Source organism: Scyliorhinus torazame, chromosome 1, assembly GCF_047496885.1.
Source record: "Scyliorhinus torazame isolate Kashiwa2021f chromosome 1, sScyTor2.1, whole genome shotgun sequence".
NCBI lineage: Eukaryota > Metazoa > Chordata > Chondrichthyes > Carcharhiniformes > Scyliorhinidae > Scyliorhinus > Scyliorhinus torazame.
In genome coordinates this window covers 298,798,373-298,820,578 of record NC_092707.1, presented here as the reverse complement: position 1 = coordinate 298,820,578, position 22,206 = coordinate 298,798,373, and the positions used below count along the sequence as shown (strand labels likewise).

General features: G+C 46.9%; 1 non-coding gene across 1 annotated transcript; it reads left to right on the top strand.

Moving 5' to 3' along the window:
* The first annotated feature begins 2,715 nt into the window (after positions 1 to 2,715).
* Positions 2,716 to 2,914, top strand: LOC140430293 (U2 spliceosomal RNA). Its single transcript, XR_011949371.1, has one exon. It is a non-coding gene; the product is annotated as a U2 spliceosomal RNA (small nuclear RNA).
* The last annotated feature ends 19,292 nt before the right edge of the window (positions 2,915 to 22,206 follow it).

Genomic DNA, 22,206 nt, shown 5'->3' with positions numbered 1-22,206 from the left:
CCGGAATTAAGGTGAGGAATATCTTAACAATGACTTGGTCAGATATCGCTGGTGAGAGATTGAAGAATTTAAATGACTCCAATTATCAGCAAATCGAGGTTTATTGCAAAACCCAGGTCAAAATCATCAAACAGAAGAAATGATAATAAAATCTTAAGCTCTAACACAAACTATGGCTATTCAGGAAGTATTATAACGGACACAACGTAAAATCTTATTGTTACACAATTTTAGCAATGGCACAAAACACAAATCAAGCCCCCTGCCCCAAAGCCTCAACCACTATCAAAGTCAAGGGAGTTTCGCAAGCTGCTGCAGGGTACTTACGGTCACAGGCTGCAGGAGGTCAAGTCAAAGGTGGAGAGGTCAAGCCAAGAGCCCTCAATCGAAACACAGCCCCTTTTATATTGTTTTGCCTGGCTTTTCCCTGTGTTCGGCCAGCCCCTTTTGCATTGAATTGGTAAGGTTTAAAGTTCCCGCTGGTCCCACCCCCTTTGAGCCTGTCGACTTCCGGGTTTTCCTCGCAGGTCCGCTCCTTCCAGCCAGGCAGACCTGTCCCGATTTGAATTTGGCGCCGACTCCGCCCCCTCCACCCACTGAGTTCCTGCCGGTGGCTTCTGTCAAGATTGGAGTACCTCCCCCAGGTCCGCCTCCAACTTGTTTTTTTCTACCATTTATCTTTCCGGGGCTTTTCCAGCGCAATATACTAAGCCCAGACAGTCTGCTCTTTGAGATAACGAAGTTGAGCTCCCTTGTGAAGATTTTCAAAGTCTTCCATCTGCTCTGGAGATCGCTGCTATTCTCACCTCACTATGTTGATGGGGTGTTGATTGGATTCTGCTCTGGTGGAGACAAAGTCATTTACATCTGCACGGGGCTATGACCATCCCATTGTCCTGCTTGCAGGCAGGCCCCTTTGTACTACCATGCCCCTTTGTCTGTGTTTTAATCTTATCTAGTTGTCTGGCTCCTTCTTCCTTGTAGCTCCTGGGGGGGGGGGGGGGGGGGGGGGGTTTGGAAGTATCCATACACCTACCCAGCTCAGCAGGCCAAGCCTGCTGGGAAATTTGGTTATGTTCCAGTCTCTGGGTTTTACTCTTGAACAGTCCAAAAAGGGCCGAATTGCCCGAAAACCTTACATAAGAAAGAAAGAAATTGCATTTATTTTATATTTCCTTATTCTCAAGACATTCCAAGGTGCTTCACGTTCAGTGAATACAGACTTGAAAGTTTGTCAAGTGTAGGGGCGGCAGGGTGGCACAGTGGTTAGCTCTGCTGCCTCGTGGCGCCGAGGACCTGGATTTGATCCCGGCCCGAGGTCACTGTCCGTGTGGAGTTTGCACATTTTCTCCGTGTCTGTGTGGGTCTCACCCGCACAACCCAAAAGATGTGCAGGGTAGTTGGCCACGTTAAAAATTTTAAACTTTAAAAAAAGTTTGTCAAGGGTGACATAGAATTTGCAAACACTAAGGCTCGACAAATAAATGAATGATGAGATAATTGTATTTTGAGTGGGGAATGAATGCAGAACTGCACAGTAGAGCGTGTGTATCATACCTTAAAGTGGTATATGAGAGCGTGTTGCCATTGTAAATTTTAAATGAACCAGGATTGGGCTCATCTACATTCTCCTTCACAGGTCAAAACCCAGTTTTAATCTTTGTCACACATGAAGGATAGCCATTTTGGGATAAAAGAATGGTTTTGGCACCCCTGGATCCATATTCTGGACTTCAAGACAGAGGAGAAAAGCAGGGAAAATTTGTAGAGTAAAATACATGGCAGTGTACACTTCTTATCACAGCATTCATTGTAGCTCATTTGTTCTGGCTTTGTAACACCATGACTTATACAGAAGAGTGCCTTCACTGGTAAATATTTAACAAGTGTGTCTATGTATTTAATTGTTTAATTTATGTTTGCCCTATTATGAATTTTCTTTTCATGTGCGGAATGATCTGTTTGAACTTCACGCAGGACAATACTTTTCATTCTACCTGGGTACACGTGACAATAAACCAATCCAATCCAATCCTAAAGGCATCGAAAGATCATTCACTTCTCAGCCTAACTTTTTTGTAGTAATGTTTAGCATATTTGTATACATAATATATATGATTACTTTCAATGTTAATCCAAGATACTGAGATGTATGAGGAGTGCCCTGGAGCTTCAGTTTTAGTCTTGTACTGCAAGTTACATTTTCCATACATACACTTTTTTTTTGTTGAAAATTTAGAGTACCCAAAATATATATTTTTTCCAATTAAGGGACAATTTAGTGTGGCCAATCCACCTAACCTGCACATCTTTGGGTTATGGAGGTGAAACCCATGCAGACATGGGAAAAATGTGCAAACGGACAGTGACCCAAAGTCAGGATTCAAACCCGGGTCCTCAGCGCCGCAGTCCCAGTGCTATCCACTGCGCCACATGCCACCCTCACATACACTTGATTAATATCAACTTGCTTTTGATCACCCGAGGATCTTGAATTGCAAAATCTAGTTCATAATATATATATTACAATTTTTAGTTTTAGGAATTAAATTTTTAACAATAGAGAAATGGCGGCATCTGATTGAGAAACTGACAAACAACTCTGAAGAAATGCAATTCAAACCATCTTGGAGTTAATTACAGTTAAATAACTAACTTGAGTTTGCCTTGCAATTTCAGAGTTGATAGTGAAAAATTTGAACAATGACTGATCCAATCGCTTCTCGGCCTTTTGGCGAAGGTCAAGTGTAGGATCTGCTCTGCCTATTGGCTCAAATCTGGTATGTCTCTCTTGTGGGGACCATGAATTGGATTCAATTTGAATGTTTTTTGGAGCAGGCAAGGAGCTGGATTAGGGGTTCGCCCCTGTCCACACTCTGAGCCCTGGCTTTGTAACTCTGATAAAGTAAATTTAAAAAAACAATGACTGATCCATCGACAAGCTTGCAATGGAGCCAAGGGGTGGAGTCTTCTGCTCTGAAGTTTGGTGCTGGCAGGGGAAGTCGGAGTGATTCCCTTTGGGTGGTGGGACAGCTGAACATGTATGATACTCCGCTGCTCACCTCATTCTTTATGCCACTGTGTGGAGCATAGCGAATCCAATTGCAGGAAGTCACCTTTAGTTTATGGGTTGAAGGTCCAGGTGCCGTATTTAAAGGGCACCCACACGGCCATTCACCCACTGCAGGCCAGGAGCTCCGCATCGTGCTTCATACACCACGTCCAAAAGAAGGAAGCAATATTCGGCCCCATCATCCAGCGACTCCTCCCTGGAGACTCTTCTCTAGGCCATCCAGAAAAGGCAGGAGGTCCTGTTTCCTCGGGATGGGAGCAGGAGCACAGCATCCTGGGAGGAGGTCGATGGGGTGGATAACACCCATAGACTCCAAAAAAAGAAACAGTTAAAGTGCAGGAAAAGGAGGTATGGTCTGCTGCACACTGCCAGGGTAACTGAACCGCCTATTCACTGCAAACCCATACTCTGATAAGAGCATCAGGCAGTCTAAGGGTTAGCGTACAAGGGCATCAGTGTTGAATGTGTGCCAGTCACTTTAAGCTCACCATCTCATATTTGTTCCTAAACAAGCAGTTTCTTAATTACTGGAGAGGGCTCAGTGCTGAAAATAGGCATGGAGGCTTCTGAACTGTTTATTCTCCCAGCCGTCTCACAATCAATCCTGCTATCCTTCTGCAGGAGAAGATTGTGCATAACAAGGGTGAGCTGCCCAAGATGGTGGGGAAATGGCAGAAATGTGTCTGCTCAGCAGCTTCATGGAGCAGGCAACAAAGATTGCCAGTGAGGAACATGACCGTGCTTGTGCGAAGGTGAGGTTGGATTCCCCCAAGGCCCAGTGAGGATGCATTCAGCCTCCAGCTCCAGTTTTGACTGTAAGTGATCTTTAGTGTACGAGCCTGCTTAGTCAATCTCTAAATCTCTCTTTTTTTTCTATTCCATGTACCGGCAAGAAATAAAGAAGGGTTTCCACTAGGTCATGCAACAGTCCCTACCCCCAACCTCGGAGGAAGCACCATCACAGCATTCACGTGCATCCTCCAACAGCGCAGACACACACTCTGCGATGGGTCCTAGTTCTATACTAGACTCGGGTTCACAATCTGTTGAACACACCACAGACACAGGTCCACAGCTGGCCAAGGCAGTGACAGCTTAGATCTTTGACACTTGCAAGATTGCTGGAGACGATGAACACAGGAACATAGGAAATCACAGAAGGAACAGGCCACTCGGCCCCTCAAGCCTGCTCCACCAGAAAAATAAAGATAATGGGTAATGCGACCATCAATTGACACGAGGCGGAGAGTTGAAGTGAACAGTGGCTTTAATCAGCTAGAACTGTGCCTGCCTGCGACTGCTCTGTACTGAGAGCCGCCTGCAGGGCAGCAGCTCTATATACCTCCCCTCAAGGGGGCGGAGCCCACAAGGGCACCAACATGATACAATGCGGTGTAATACAATACAATGGTTCATAGGTGGAGCCCACAAGGGCAACAACATAGTACAATGCAATACAGTGGTGAATGGCTGCCATAATACATTCACCACAATGGGCTGGATTTCCGATTGTGATTGAGCGGAGAATTGGGAATCATGCAAAAGTCGTTGTTTGCCCGGCGCCGATTGCAGCGCGATGCCCCCTCCCATGCAGGGAAATCAAGGTTTGCGCCCGTGACGGTGGGGCCATGTAAAACGATATTTGCATGTATTTAAATCTGATTAGGGGATTGGACACTTCATGTTCCACCCCTCCGTGATGCTCCGCCCCTCTCAGGTGGAAGTCATACAGGTGTATCGAATCTGGGACCTCGGCGCCGTGAGGCCGCAGTGCCTCTATCTGCCTCACTGCGCCTCACTGCGCCACCGTGCTGCCCTACAGATTCATGTTTATCACAATCTGCAAGATGAGATTTCTTTTAATAGCATAATCTCAGTCCTACTTTGGCACAAATGCGCAGAAGCAGAATGGGTTGATTTTCAAATATGTGGTACATTAATTGAAAATTGCAGTGTTGGTCTTTCTCTGGTGCATTATTCAAGACAAGCGAATGTGGGAATGACACAAATTCCCCAAGAGTGCCATATCTACAATGATATTCAGGTCAGTGCAGTGCAAGCAATGTAACTTTTATGAGAAAACAGAGGGCAATGATTGAAACCTGGGAAGAATGTAATTTTATTTTCCCTTCTTTTTCAGTCATGAGGCATTAAGCAACAGGTCACATTGCATTCGGGAAACAAAACAGGAGCTTGTACTGAAACTCTGCGGCAAACAAAGAACTCCAAGGTGTTTTAGACTTTGAGGTGATCCAGGACTCATGGGTTACAAAACAGAGTCTGAAGGTCTTCCAATGTCCGAGTGGGGAAAGAAATTGATGGCATAGGAGTAAGTCATTCAAACCAGAAAGGCTCAGGATCAACTTCTGGTGACTACTATCAAACAAATCAGCAATCCTAGTGTTCCAATTGGCCTCAGTACCCCTGGCCAGGGAGGGGAAAACAATTAAGTAGGTTTCATGTACCTGAGTACCTTTCAGCCACCCGTGTTGGAAATGTGCACATGTATTGTTAGGGTGCCAGGTGGCAAAAAGGTGGAAAAGTCCCACCGAAAGAATGGCCACCTCACTAATGTTCATATTGGAGAATAATTGATCTCTGCAGAATGACCCCACAATGGGGCAGCATGGTAGCACAGTGGTTTGCACAGTTGCTTCACAGCACCAGGGTGCCAGGTTCGATTCCTGCCTTGGGTCACTGTCTGTGAGGAGTCTGCACTTTCTCCCGTGTCTGCGTGGGTTTCCTCCGGGTGCTCCGGTTTCCTCCCATAGTCCAAAGATGTGCAGCTTAGGTGGGTTGGCCATGATAAATTGCCCTTAGTGTCCAAAAAAGGTTAGGTGGGGTTACTGGGTTATGGGGATAGGGTGGAGGTGTGGGCTTGGGTAGGGTGCTCTTTCCAAGGGCCGGTGCAGACTCGATGGGCCGAATGGCCTCCTTCTGAACTGTAAATTCTATGATTCTATGATTCCAATTTTAGAGTAACTATTTCAAAAGCCCATGCCCAACCTCACATGGAGACTCCTTCCCACATACACGACCACCCTCGCCCCTGGAACCTACCACTCCACCCACCCTCTCACAATCCCCTCAGGACCTGACCTGATCCGATCCCCTCACAACCCAATCCCCTCCCATCTGCCGACCTGTCCTCATCCCGCCCGCCCGACATCCCTCACAGCCCAGTCTGATCCCCTCCCAGCCTGAAACCCCACTAGACTGACCCCCCCATGCAAAAGACAGGCAGCTCTTTTCAAACCAAAAGAGGTTCCATTCGATGAACGTGCAGCTGGTATGTGACCATAAGATGCGCATCATGCACATCTGTGCCTGATACGCGGGCAGTGTGCACAACACATTCACCCTGGCACTTGACAGTTCCTGAACTATTCGAGGTGCACCCCCAGCTTGGGGGGGTTGGCTCCTGGGTAACAGAGGTTATCCACTGTGGTCGTGGCTGATGACACCTATCTGGAGACCACACACCGACGTGGAGAACCGCGACAATGATGCCCATGCAGCAACCAGGGATGTGACCAAGCGGTGCTTCGACATCCTGAAGATGTGGTTCAGGCACCTGGACTGCTCTGGAGGGGCCCTCCAGTATAGCTCTAGGCGAATCTACTGCATCCTCCACAATATCATGCAAAAGAGGGGCGATGTGCTGGAGGAGGAGATTGATTGTCAGTCCTCGTTCGATGAGGAGGATGTGGGCTAGGTCAAGGATGGACAGGACATGGGGCGTGGTCCGCACGATGTGTGCACCAGGGCCAAGGCGCACGGGACGCTGTGATCACTCCAGGTTCACCGACTGAGGGGGGAACTGGCCAGGGCATGGACATCAACCCACCCCCCCCACCCTCGGCCACCTCCCCCGCCCCCGCCCCCTCACCCACGCCTGCAACTCCCTTCGTGATACATACCTGCCGCACTATGGGGTGGGAGCCCTTTGTTGGCAGTAAAAATGGGTCTGGTCCATGGGATGGAGAATGATGACAGCCCGCTCTCCGATGGGCTCTGGTACTCCGCATCATTTGACAACGTCTGATTCCTTCCCACAGTAGCACTTTCCACCGTTCAGTGGATGAACCCTGCATGCGAGTTGGCCATTCCATCACGCAGTCCTATCAATCCCATGTAATGGGACCGTGTGATGGGTCCCAGGTGGGGACGGTGGGGGCTGGGGGGCTGGGACACCGGAGCAGTGAGGGCTGGCTGAACTGCGGTCCCTGGGCCAAGACCACTCGCAACGTCTGCCCATTTCCACCCCTAACCGTGACCCCATCTGCAGCCAGCCCACCCCTCACGCCGAAACGGCCTGGCAATCACAGTCTCTCACCAGGGTGAGCAGAGCACGCCAGAAATCTTCCACTGGCTCACCGGGAAGTTGGTGCCACGTGGACAGGAGGTGCCTGGCGTAGATCTTGTTGGTCTGCTGAGCGTAGTTCTTCAGTAGCGCCAAGGCCTCTGTGTAGGTAGGCGCGTCCTGGATGAGGGGAAAGACATCGGAGCTCAGCCGCGTGTACAGAATCTGGAGCTTCTGTGCTTCTGGGATTGGGTCTGTCGCAGATCCGATGTATGCTTCAAAGCAAGCTAGCCAATGTTGGAAGTCCTTTTTGGCATTGTCTGCTTGAGGATGCAGCTGCGGGCAATCCAGCTTGATGCGGAGATCCATCTTTGTAAAATCTCTGTGTAATAAATTGATGCATTATCAAATACGACGAGATGAGAGTAGAGAGTGATCGAGGCTTTATTACACAGAGATTCTGTGTGAAGTTTCAGTTGGGGCGATGGATAGTTACAAGGTAGCGAGGAAGGATCTAAAGAGAGAGCTAAGACGGGCAAGGAGGGGACATGAGAAGTATTTGGCAGGAAGGATCAAGGAAAACCCAAAAGCTTTCTATAGGTATGTCAGGAATAAGCGAATGACTAGGGAAAGAATAGGACCAGTCAAGGACAGGGATGGGAAATTGTGTGTGGAGTCTGAAGAGATAGGCGAGATACTAAATGAATATTTTTCATCAGTATTCACTCAGGAAAAAGATAATGTTGTGGAGGAGAATGCTGAGCCCCAGGCTAATAGAATAGATGGCATTGAGGTATGTAGGGAAGAGGTGTTGGCAATTCTGGACAGGCTTAAAATAGATAAGTCCCCGGGACCTGATGGGATTTATCCTAGGATTCTCTGGGAGGCCAGGGAAGAGATTGCTGGACCTTTGGCTTTGATTTTTATGTCATCATTGGCTACAGGAATAGTGCCAGAGGACTGGAGGACAGCAAATGTGGTCCCTTTGTTCAAAAAGGGGAGCAGAGACAACCCCGGCAACTATAGACCGGTGAGCCTCACGTCTGTAGTGGGTAAAGTCTTGGAGGGGATTATAAGAGACAAGATTTATAATCATCTAGATAGGAATAATATGATCAGGGATAGTCAGCATGGCTTTGTGAAGGGTAGGTCATGTCTCACAAACCTTATTGAGTTCTTTGAGAAGGTGACTGAACAGGTAGATGAGGGTAGAGCAGTTGATGTGGTGTATATGGATTTCAGCAAAGCGTTTGATAAGGTTCCCCACGGTAGGCTATTGCAGAAAATACGGAGGCTGGGGATTGAGGGTGATTTAGAGATGTGGATCAGAAATTGGCTAGCTGAAAGAAGACAGAGGGTGGTGGTTGATGGGAAATGTTCAGAATGGAGTACAGTCACAAGTGGAGTACCACAAGGATCTGTTCTGGGGCCGTTGCTGTTTGTCATTTTTATCAATGACCTAGAGGAAGGCGCAGAAGGGTGGGTGAGTAAATTTGCAGACGATACTAAAGTCGGTGGTGTTGTCGATAGTGTGGAAGGATGTAGCAGGTTACAGAGGGATATAGATAAGCTGCAGAGCTGGGCTGAGAGGTGGCAAATGGAGTTTAATGTAGAGAAGTGTGAGGTGATTCACTTTGGAAGGAATAACAGGAATGCGGAATATTTGGCTAATGGTAAAGTTCTTGAAAGTGTGGATGAGCAGAGGGATCTAGGTGTCCATGTACATAGATCCCTGAAAGTTGCCACCCAGGTTTATAGGGTTGTGAAGAAGGCCTATGGAGTGTTGGCCTTTATTGGTAGAGGGATTGAGTTCCGGAGTCGGGAGGTCATGTTGCAGCTGTACAGAACTCTGGTACGGCCGCATTTGGAGTATTGCGTACAGTTCTGGTCACCGCATTATAGGAAGGACGTGGAGGCTTTGGAGCGGGTGCAGAGGAGATTTACCAGGATGTTGCCTGGTATGGAGGGGAAATCTTATGAGGAAAGGCTGATGGACTTGAGGTTGTTTTCGTTGGAGAGAAGAAGGTTAAGAGGAGACTTAATAGAGGCATACAAAATGATCAGAGGGTTAGATAGGGTGGACAGTGAGAGCCTTCTCCCATGGATGGAAATGGCTGGCACGAGGGGACATAGCTTTAAACTGAGGGGTAATAGATATAGGACAGAGGTCAGAGGTAGGTTCTTTACGCAAAGAGTAGTGAGGCCGTGGAATGCCCTACCTGCTACAGTGGTGAACTCGCCAACATTGAGGGCATTTAAAAGTTTATTGGATAAACATATGGATGATAATGGCATAGTGTAGGTTAGATGGCTTTTGTTTCGGTGCAACATCGTGGGCCGAAGGGCCTGTACTGCGCTGTATTGTTCTATGTTCTATGTTCTAGATGTGTGGCCTCCTGCAGCTGCTGCCGAAATGGCTGCAGTTCGGAGAGCACACACATTTATACTCCACCTACTGGGCGGAGCCAGCAGGCAGGGATCTACCCCCGTACCTGTAGTACAGAGGCCTTACCGTAATACCCTCGTATGCAGTGCAGTATATACAATATAATACAACAGTGGTGACTACCACATACAACATCACCAGTGTTGTGTTTGGTCCTTTGTACTTCATGAAGGAACTCACCAAACACTTTGACTTGTCCAAACCAGATTCTTTTATTGAGTCTCAAGTGGTAAGATAGCAATCTGATACAGAGCACGTTATCACGGAGCCTACTAACTACTCCTCTGGAACTTGCACCTAGCACTGACCATTTACATGTATACCTTATTACCCTCTCACCTTCTTCTGACGATGGCCGGATGTGTCTCCCCTCATAGCGGTGTCACAGGTCACATGACCGTAGTCGAGAGACCTCATGGTGTGACTGTACCGCGCCACCTGCTGGTTGGAGGTCACTCCACCGTTCTCACGCCGGCGTGGGGACATAGCCCAAGAATCGGAGAATCCAGTCCCATGAATCCCCTCACACAAAAAGCTGCTCAGCTTAGGTCAGTGAAAATTTTCAAAACTGAGATGGATAGGCTCTCGTTCGGCAAATATATAAAGAGTTATGGAACTAAAGTGAGTAGTGAAGTTAATTTAATAAGAATCTTTATTGTCACAAGTAGGGTTACATTAACACTACAACGGCCAACGGGATTTTCCATTGTGGGCACCCCCACGTTGTCGGGCAATTCGAGGGCGTGAGTGTGCTGCCGGCGAAACGGAGGATCCTGACGGAGGAGAATCCAGCCCCACGAGTGAGATTTAATAGAAATGAAACAGAGTCCCGCGCTGAGAAGGACCCCGCTATTAAATGGGACTCTACTTCTATTCTGGGCATTGGCAAGGAACCTCCCGCTAAGGCCACTTAATCCCATTGCCTGCACTAACTATGTTATTCTCAAAGTCTGAATAAAGATTGTAGACTTCCAGTTAACACAAATACTTTATTCAGTGGGTTTGTTCTGTTTCCAGAGCTCAACTAGATATAATACAGTCAAGAGGTATGACCAGTGAAGCTAAGGTAAACTGCCTATGCTGAGTTGTCTCTGTCTGCTGCTGCTCACTAGCCCTGTGCTTCTGAAAGAGGCGGATCCTCCCTTGGGCTGGACCCTTTATACCCGTCTCTGATGCTGCCCTCTAGTGATGCTGTGGCTGTTACATTTGCCTGTAGTCCCTGGTGTATGTGTAAATGTATGTACAGAACACTACACTAACGAGCCATTTAAAACTGCCTCCCCGATCTCTACACCTCCCACCATGGCCTCCGGACCGCACCCCCGCACCCCAATGCCCCAGCTTACCAATGAGAGGGTCCTCAAGCCCACCGCAACCCACCTCAGAAGGGCAGGGCACTCCCAGGCCTCATTCCCAGCAGGGGCAAGATACCACCTAGGCACTGCCAGCCTGGCACTCTGGCAGGGCCCCTGCCAGCCCGGCAGGGCCACCTGGGCACCCTGGTGGCACCCAGTCCCCACTTGTAAGTACTAATTCACGCCTGTGTGACTTCCGCCTAAGAGAAGTGGAGTATAGCAGAGAGTTGGATCATGAAGTGACCAACCCATTAATGAGATTTAACTCCTCGCTAATGACAGTTCTGCATGGGTTAAAGGTGAATGCTTCGCTAACGTCTCCAACGCTTCCCGACAGCGTGGGTCTCTCATGGTCTTACCAACGGGAACTTGGCTTGGCGGCTGTGGACTCAGTCCAGCGCTGCCACAGTTGGGGGTGGGAGGGCCGATCCGCGGGCAGGGGGGGACATTATTCGGGGCTGGGGGCACTGTGGGGGGGTGATCCGGGGCGCACGAGCCGGCCGAAGGGGGGCACTATTTTGCGGGCCGCTGCAGGCCACCACCGTGCACATGCGCGGCCATGGACCCAGCAGTTCTCTGGAGTGTATCGGCAGCTACTCAGACGGGTGCTGTACGCTGCCGTCCTGCTGGCCCCCAGCAAAACGGGGAATCAGTGCCATTTTGTGCCAGTTTTTCTGGTGTAAAAGACCACCATTCCCACGGCGGCGTTGGGACCTAGCCCCAGAATTGGAGAATCCAGAGCCTGGAATTCTCTGATAATGGGGCTATGTCCACACGCCCGCAAGAAAATGGGCGTGAATGGTTTTGAATGGGGCTAGAAGGGTCCCGGAGTGCTCCTAGCAGCTCCGGCTGCCAATACAGGGCCCTGCACCTCCGGCCGGAGGACCGGGCATGTGCGCGGCGGCTGCCCCGCGCAACATGGCGGACCCACACAGCGGGACGGCCCTAACAATATAGGCCCCCCCCAGATCGCGCGCGCGCCTGCTGATCGGTGGGCCCCGATCGTGAGCCTGGCCGGCCTGGAGGCCATCCCCGGTGATTGATCCCCCCCATCCCCACCAGGGCGGCCGCGGACTGAGTCCACAGCCGTCACTCCAAGCTCCCGCCTGTTGGAACCATGAATGAACCAAACCGGCAGGAACTCGGCCAATTGTCGGCGGAGAATTGCCGCGGGGGCCTCTTTCAATGGCCCCCGACCGCCGCCGCGTTGACCGCGTGCACGCGATTGGCGCTGATTCTCTGGTCCACAGGAGCAGCGTCAGACCCGATCACGGGTCTGACGGCCCATTCTCCGCCCCCGCGCCGATGCTATTGCATCGCGGAGGCTCGGAGATTCCCGGCTCTGATTTTTCACTTGCACGCTTTTCTCCACCCGATTGCAATTCCCCCTGCTGGCGGCGGGAAGCGTAGAATTCAGTCCAATTTCTTTCACCAAAGAAATAATTAAAATTGCTAAATTATTGCCCGTACAGTGAATCAACAATGACAATTGGATGTCAAAATACCCCAGGATAGATTGATGTAACATTGTGCAGGATTTCCAAGATTAACAGGATTTAAATTGACTGTAAGAGGCCTCAATGGCCTCAATTCAGTGATTAAGGTAAAACGGGCAGCACAGTAGCACAAGTGGATAGCACTGTGGCTTCACAGCACCAGGGTCCCAGGATCGATTCCCTGCTGGGTCATTGTGTGTGCGGAGTCTGCACGTTCCCCCCGTGTCCATGTGGGTTTCCTCCGGGTGCTCCAGTTTTCTCCTGATGTGTTGGGTGCTCTGGATCCGTGGAACACATACAGGCCACCAATACTTAAAATAGTGCAACGCTATTTTATTAAGTCAGAAACTGTTGAACATACTTTCACTGTGGGTTAACACGATATTAGATTGAACTAAAGACCTATGCCTTGTCCTAACCAGTCTATGCACTCAGCACATGGTGAAGATCTATGCTGCAGGCTGTGAGCTCTGTCCTACTAGGAGGCTGCAGCTCGAATGAGCGGGAACTCTGATGACCCCTGTCATTATAGTGAGTGTGCTCCAACTGGTGATTGGCTGCGGTGTTGTGTGTGTTGATTGGTCCCGCTGTGTGTCCATCAGTGTGTGTGTATCTGCACCATGATATACTGGTGTATATTATACCACCTCCCACAGTCCAAAGACGTGCAGGTTAGGTGGATTGGCCATGCTAAATTGCCCTTAGTGTCCAAAAAGGTTAGGAGGGGTTATTGGGTTACAGGGATAGGGTGGATGTGAGGGCTTAAGTGGGTCGGTGCAGACTCAATGGGCTGAATGGCCTCCTTCTGCACTGTATGTTCTATGTTCTAATACTTTGTGAGGCAGTGGGAAAAATGGAACGATACCATGCCATAAATGCTTTCAGCAGGAGAGTGAACAGCTGCCAAACTGGGAGCACAGGATTTTTGGCTCCTACCGTAAAGTATTATTTAATAGCTTCAAGATTTGTTCCAATTATGATTTCAGTCAGAGACTAGGGCCAGGTTATACGACAGCTTCCTCATTAGGCCAAACCTAACAGGAGCTCGAACCAGTGCCAGGAACATTTTTCCTTGTGGGTCCACCTGCAAAATTTGCCTGACTGCCGGGATGATACGCTTGGGTTCCCGGCAGTGCTCGCCTGCTGTCCAAACGGCCGCTCCTAACAATCATCCAACCCAGTGGATCTGGTGGTGTGACCAAATGTGTGGAAATTATCTTCCAATTGCAGAGGGGGGTTTCCCTGGTTACTTACAACAACGTTAATGTATTAATAATGATCTTTCTCTTAATGAATGCATATCTTTATGAGAACACATCATTCCCATGTCTTCTACTTTGTTGCAGTCCCCATTCATCCTCGACAGTAACCTTCAAGAAGATGCTATGAGCAGCCTTGATGAGGACAACAGGGTGTGAATGTGATGGTGGGCTGTTTGCTGGATTGAGGGGTAGTTGTGGGGGGTGGTGTCACAGGGTTTCTGATGGAATTCTCACATGGTTACAGGCACACTTTTTTCAAGTGGAACATTCTTGGACAGGTTTGTTGTAGGTTTCTCTGGTAGCTACGTGCGGCTGCAGGCATCATGACATAGCGGGTTCCACCTCCTTGCCCTCAGAGGAGGATGCTGAGCACTCTCCACCTGCCTCTTGTTCCATCTTTGTAGGGTTGCAGTTGACCACAATGATCCAGGAGTCCATTTCTGAGACATACAAAAGGGCGCTTCAAATCTGTCCACATCTGAAACACATCTTGAGCAACCCAATCACTTGTCTTTGAGATGAAAGGCTCCTGATGTACTTTTCCTGTACCTCAGAGTTCCTCACTAGCGTGAGCAGCAAGGTTTTATGTGGGAAGACAGGGGCCGGGATTCTCCTTTCCGGGGACTAGTCCCCACGCCGGAAGGAAAATCGGCGCCAACGACTCTGGCGTTAACGGGCCCCCAAGGTGAGGAATTCTCACACGTCTCAGGGGCAAGGTGGACGCCGGAGTCGTTGGCGCCGCTCCAGCTGGTGCCGAAGGGACTGCATGAGTTCGCGCATGTGCGGAACGACCGTACGCGCGGAACCGCCAACGTGATTCCGCGCATGCGCAGACTGGCCGTGGTATTTCGGCCACGGCGGAGCGCTACAGAGGCTGGCGCGGAAGGAAGAAGTGCCCCCAAAAACAGGCCCGCCTGCAGATCGGTGAGCCCCGATTGCGAGCCAGGCCACCGTGGGGGTCCTGCCATGGTCGGGTCCCCCCATGCCCCGCCGAGGACTGCCCACGCTGACGTACCTGCCAGGTCCCATCGTGTGGGTCCATGTGTAACCCACGCCAGCGGGACAGGCCCAAAACGGACGGTCGCTCGGCCCATCGGGGCCCAGAGAATCGCTGGGGGGGCCGCTGCCAATGGCCCCCGACTGCCGTGGCGTGAGTCCCGCCCCCGCCCAAAAAACGGCGCCAGAGAATAGGGCAGCCGTCGGCGGCATGCGCCAAAATACCACAACTGGTCTGCGCATGCGCAGAATCACACCGGCGGTTCCGCGCATGCGCGGGGTCACAACGGCCATTCCGCGCATGGGCGAACTCACACAGTCCCTTTGGCGCCGGCTGGAGCAGTACCAACAACTCCGGCATCCACCTAGCCCCCGAGACAAGTGAGAATTCCTCACCTTGGGGGCCCATTGACGCCGGAGTTATTGGCGCCGGTTTTTCCGCCAGCGTGGGGACTTAGTCACCGGAAAGGAGAATCCTGGCCATTGTCTCAGTGACTGACTCCTGCAAGACCATTTGTTGGAGAGAACACCTGTGGTATATAAGATTGTTGAGGAATGAAGGGGTCATGGCAGCTCCCTGGTTACCTGTCACAAACATACATGATGATCCAGCAGTGGCCATAAACTACCTGGAGATTAAGCGAATGGAAGTGCTTCCAATTCATGAAGATATATTGCTGATCTCCACTGCCTACCCCTGTTCTGCCAATAACAAATTCTGATCTCTTAATGTGCTACTATTGGTTTCCTTCTTAGTCATTATCACCACCATTTACATTCCCTTTGTCCAAGATATCTTTGTCAATCTCCACCTATTACTGGCCCTCTATCCCCCCCCTCCTCCACTAAATCTCATCATATTACCAATTCTCTCTAGCTTTGACAAAGAGTTATCCAGACTCGAAACATTGGGTGTAATTTATCAATAACATTTCTAAGTGTTATTTCGGGCAAGTTTGACGGGGTGTTTCCCAGAGCCTTTTGGGTGAGATCCACACTGGTATTCACCCACACTTAAAGTGCAATTTAATCAAAACAAATCAGAGTTCATTCTGGGCAGGCAAGTTCTGGGAAAGACTCGGCTTTCTAACTGCACATTGGTGCTATTTCCCCAGCAGGGAATGCCCACTCAGCCAGCCACCTTGGCAATGCCAGCCTGAACAAAGAACAAGAACAAAGAAGAATGCAGCACAGGAACAGGCCCTTCGGCCCTCCAAGGTACTATAATGGGCCAGGGTTTAGAGTACCCCACAGTGTATCATGGAGTTCACCTGGCCCACAACTTTTAATAGATTGTGGTATGGGAGCACACGGCCCGCTCTAAAGGTGTGGTACAGCAGAAATGGAAAAGTATTTTTTAAAGCAAAACAATGTTTATCCTATGAACTCAAGTTAACCTTTTTAAAACATACAGTGAACATCTTAGCGACCATTAATTCAAATACAACACCCAAAGAATACAACACTAAGAAATCCCTAATAAATTCCCAAACAACATCCAGAAGACAAAAGAAACACATTTTAACAGAAGCACATCAGGCTTAAATTCATTACTGAGAACATTTATAATTCTGAATTCACCAAATGATCAAGAGATAGTCTTTTCATGGCAGAGAGAACAGCAGTACAGCTGCTTTGTCTGGCTTCAGCTCCAACACTGAAACGAAACAAAAAAAAAAAAACACAGACACACCCAAGCTTTTCTCAAAGTGAAACTAAAAAGCAGAGCCAGAGCTCAGCTCCACCCACACTCTGACATCAATGCAGTAACATGAGCAGCCAAACATTTCTTAAAATGACATTCTCATGACTCCTCCCCCAAGAAAAAATAAATAAACCATCAACTTCAAGATGGTTTCATTTTTCACCTTCTCACTATCCTTTAAGAAATGCACACAGTAAATATACTTTCTCATTTCAAAAACAACACACGCAAACAGGTATAATAATATAGTCCATTTTTTTTTGTTCTTCTTCCTCCAACTGGAATCCCTCTCGATTGACAGTCCCTTTGAACAAGAAGGTCTCTGCTCGATCCGTCCATTTCTCTCCGCCTCGGCATGTCTCTTTAAAGTCAGATACTTTAGTTCAATCTGATCACAGAGTCCCTTGTAATTCTCCAACACAGGAGCATTGGTTACCACAGCTTTCAGGCAGTCAAATGCCTGTTGAAAGTCTGCTGTCCACTGAAATTTTTGACGTTTTTTCAGCATGTCCATCGGTGGAGCAATCATGCTACAAAACCTTTGCACAAATGTTCGATCAAATCCACTCATGCCAAGAAATCGCATTATTTCCCTTCGGCTTGAGGGTATCGGAAACTCCCCAATAAATTTTGTTTTCACATCCGGTGGGACCATTCGACCCTGTCGGATTGTATGGCCAAGGAAAGTGACTTGGGCTTTTCCAAATTCACTTTTGGCTAGGTTTATCACCAAACCCGCCTCCTGAAGTCGATCGAATAACTCCATAAATGTTCTTTCCAGGTCTGGCTGAAAATTACCAGATGGTCGATGTATACCACACAATTGGGTAATCCTTAAACAACTTTGTTAGTTAACCGTTGAAATGTGGCTGGGGCGTTTTTCATGCCAAATGGCATACATTTGAATTGGTATATACCATCTGGAGTCACAAAGGCTGAAATCTCCTTTGCCCTTTCGGATAAAGGTACCTGCCAGTAACCTTTAAGTAAATCCAGTTTGGAAATAAAAAGCTGATTGTCCCATGTTCTCAATGCAATCCTCCAAACTTGGGAAAGGATAAGAGTCAGTTCTTGTAACTGCATTAACCTTTCTATAGTCCACACACAACCGTTGGGTACCTTCTGGTTTAGGTATCATCCCTATGGGTGAGCTCTATTGGCTGCAGCCCACTTCAATTATGCTATTATTAAGCATACTCTCAATCGCTTTGTTAGCCTGTGCCAATTTTAAAGGGTTAAGTCGATATGGATGTTGTTTGACTGGAACAGCATTTCCCACATCTACATCATGTATAGCCATTTTAGTACTTCCCAATTTATCTCCACAAACTTGCCCATGTGATATCAATAACTCTTTCAGGTCAGTTGGTTTTTCCTCTGGAAGGTAACGCAACAATTTATCCCAATTTTTAAGAACATCCTGGTTTTCCAATTTAATTTGAGGTATGTCAAATTCACAGTCATCTGGATTTGGTTCGTCACTTTGAGTTAGACTTATTAAAGCATTCTCCTTTTGCTCTCCTTTCCTTTCAAAATACCTTTTAAGCATATTCACATGACACACTCGGTGAGTTTTCCTTCTATCTGGCGTTCTTACCACATAATTCACCTCAGTTAATTTCCTTTCAATCTGATAAGGTCCACAAAACCTTTACTTTTAAAGGTTCACCTACCATTGGTAACAACACTAAAACTAGATCTCCACTGGCAAAACTACGAACTTTGGATGTCTTGTCCGCTACCCATTTCATCACATTGTGTGAAACTTTTAAATGTTGTCGAGCCAATTCACCTGCTCTATTTAATCATTCCCTAAAATTTGACATGTAATCAAATAATGTAATTTCTGATTTCTCACTCACCAATTCTTCCTTAATCAATTTAAGTGGTCCTCTAACCTCATGACCAACAATTAGTTCAAAAGGACCGAATTTGGTTGACTCATTAGGTGCATCCCTAATTGCAAACAGTACGAATGGAATTCCTTTATCCCAATCCTCTGGATAATCGTGACAATAAGCCCTCAACATTGCCTTTAATGTCTGATGCCACCTTTCTAACGCTCCCTGCGATTCTGGATGGCACGCAGTTGATTTAAATTGTTTTATTCCTAAGTTGTCCATAACTTCTTTGAATAACCTTGAAGTAAAATTTGATCTTTGCTCCGATTGTATTTCTGTGGCGAGTCAATATCTGGTAAAGAATTTAATTAACTCCTTCACAATCTTTTTAGCTGTAATATTACATACTGGAATGGCCTCTCGAAACCTAGTAGACACATCCATTATCGTCAAAAGATATTGATTCCCACTTTTCGTTTTAAGAAGCGGTCCTACACAATCAATTAGGACCCTTGAAAAAGGTTCCTCAAATGCTGGAATGGGTATTAAGGGCATTGGTTTTATCACTGCTTGAGGATTCCCTATCACTTGACATGTGTGACATGATTGACAAAATGTAACTACATCTTTATGTAGTCCAGGCCAATAAAAATGTTTTTGGATTTTAGCTTGAGTTTTCCTTATTCCCAAATGACCTCCCACTGGTACCTCATGTGCAACTCGCAACACCTCCTTTCTATACCCTACCGGCAATACTACTTGATGAACATTTGCCCACTTTTCATCCGTCTGCATATGTAAAGGTCTCCATTTTCTCATCAAGGCATCACTTTTATGTTAATAACACTCTGGTATACACTTACATTCCTCTTCCATATATGCTTTCTGATACATCCATTTTATTTCTACATCTTTCTGTTGTAACTCCGCCAATTTTCCTGAACGAAAAATATCCGCCCCATCCTCCACCTGTTCTTTTCCAAACATCTGATCAAAAATTGTTTCTGATAATTGCACTTCACCTTTATCTTCACTCTCTGATTTCTCCTCTTGTCTTAACCTGTGACTTTGTTACTACACAATCCGGAAAAATCCCAGAATATTTGTCCTTCAACACTTCAGTTGTCTGATTTTCCACTGGCTTATCAACCACAGTAGGCATCACTCCCACTTGCAATCCAGCTATATCATTACCCAAGAGAAACTGTGTTCCTGGACGAGATAGTTTCTCTATTAGTCCAACTATCATTTCACCACTCTTCACTGGACTTTCTAACCTTACCTTATATAATGGAACACTACTCCTCTCACCCTGAGTTCCACATATCACCACCTTTTCTGGCAACATTTTTCCCAAACTACATAACTCCTCATCTCTTACCATTAAAAGGTTGACTAGCTCCCATATCTCTTAAAATTGTGACTTCTTTACCGGCTCCTCCTGATACACATGAGTAAACTTTACGCACACAAGAAAATTCTTTAAAGACATCTGGCACCTTCTTATCACTCACCTCTCGATCAGGCTGTACTGTCTTTTGCACCTCCTTAGCTTCACTTGGGCTTTCCTTTACCACTTCAACAAACCCCACTGTCTTATCCTGTTTTACCACATCAGCCTTCCCAGTGCTTTTCTTCAACCACCAACACTGTGACTTTACATGGCCTAGTTTATTACAGTGAAAACATTTTTAAATTTTCATTTCTTTTCCACCCTCCTGGATTTCTTTTTTTGTCTGAGGTACACTCTCCTTATTATCTCCCAGCAGATCACCTTTACCTTTACCACTTGAGTATTTCTCATGTCCCCAGTTTCTATTCTTCACAGGCTGAAACTGATGTTGGAAACCAAGTTTGATTTATGACCTAATTCATAATCATCTGCCATTTCTGCTGCTAATCTTGCAGTTTTAAACCTCTGCTCTTCCACAGGAGTTCTCACTACATCAGGAATTGAATTTCTTAACTCCTCCAAAAGTGCAATTTCTCTGAGAGCTTCGTACATTTGGTCTCTTTTCAAAGCCCTAATCCACCTATCAAAATTACTCTGTTTGACCCTTTCAAACTCCATGTATGTTTGACCAAATTATTTCCTTAAATTTCTAAACCTTTGTCTGTAGGCTTCAGGCACTAGTTCGTATGCACCTTCAGATGGATTTTTTCACCTCCTCATACGTCCCAGATACCTCCTCCGGTAGTGATTCAAACACTTCACTAGCCCTACCTACCAGCTTTGTTTGAATCAGTAATACCCACATGTCCTGTGGGCATTTCATTTGTTTAGCTACCTTCTCAAATGAAATGAAAAAGGCTTCTTCCTCCTTCTTATCAAACCTTGGCAATGCTTGGACATATTTAAATAGGTCCCCACCAAACCTTCGACTATGATGCTCTTTCTCACTATCCTCATCACTATCATCCAACTGTACGTTTCCCTTTACATCTGCCAATTTTAACTGACTGTCATGTTTCATGGCCATTTTCTGAAGTTCAAACTTTCTCTCTTTATCTTTTTCCCTGATCTGTATCTCCCTTTCTCTTTCTTTTTATTCTGCTAGGGCTATTCTTTCTTTTCTCCTTTCTTCTTTCTCCTTTTCATTTTCCTCTCTCTCTCTTTCATATTCAAGCTGCTTTAATTCTTTCTGGTGTTCAATTTGTTTAAGTTGTAACTGAATTTTTGCCATTTCCAATGAGTCAAACTGTATCTCAGGCAACTTTAAATGCTTAGCCACCGCCATAATTACCTCATCTTTTCGCATTTTGTCAGGTAATGTTAACTGCAATGTTTTTTGCCAAATCTAACAGTCTGCTTTTAGTCTCTGTCCATAAGGTAGTGTGTGTGACCGTCTCCACCCCTAAAACATCAGAGCCTCTGAAAGAGCCATTGTCCTCAACACACTCCCCACTTAAACTGAAATACCACACCTGAAAAGCAACCACAATATGCTCACCCCTCACTGTCTAAGTTCACTAAGCCAATCCAATAGATAGACTTTTATTCCGGACGAGCTCCCAAATTGTTATGGGCCAGGGTTTAGAGAACCCCAAAGTCTATCATGGAGTTCACCTGACCCACAGCTTTTAATAGATTGTGGTATGGGGAGCACACGGCCCACTCTATAGGTGTGGTACAGCAGAAATGGAAAAATATTTTTTAAAGCAAAACAATGTTTTTTCAATGAACTCAAGTTAACCTTTTTAAAACATAGTGAACATCTTAGCAACCATTAATTCAAATACAACCCCAAAGAATACAACACCAAGTAATCCTTAATAAATTCCCAAAGAACATCCAGAAGACAAAAGAAACACCTTTTAACAGAAGCACATCAGGTTTAAATTCACTCCTGAGAACATTTATATTTCTGAATTCACCAAATGTTCAAGAGATAGTCTTTTCATGGCAGAGAGAACAACAGTACACCTGCTTTGTCTGGCTTCAGCTCCAACACTGAAACAAAACCAAAAAAAAAACCCAAGATTTTCTCAAAGTTAAACTAAAAAGCAGAGCCAGAGCTCAGCTCCACCCACACTCTGACATCACTACAGTAACATGAGCAGCCAAACATTTCTTAAAGTGACATTCTCATGACAGTACCTGCACCGACCATGGTACCTGCCAAAATTAAAACCGTCTGCACTTGTCGGAGTCTATATCCTTCTGTTTCCGTGCTATTCATATATTTGTCTAGTTGCCCCTTAAATGCCGCTATCGTACCTGCTCCCACT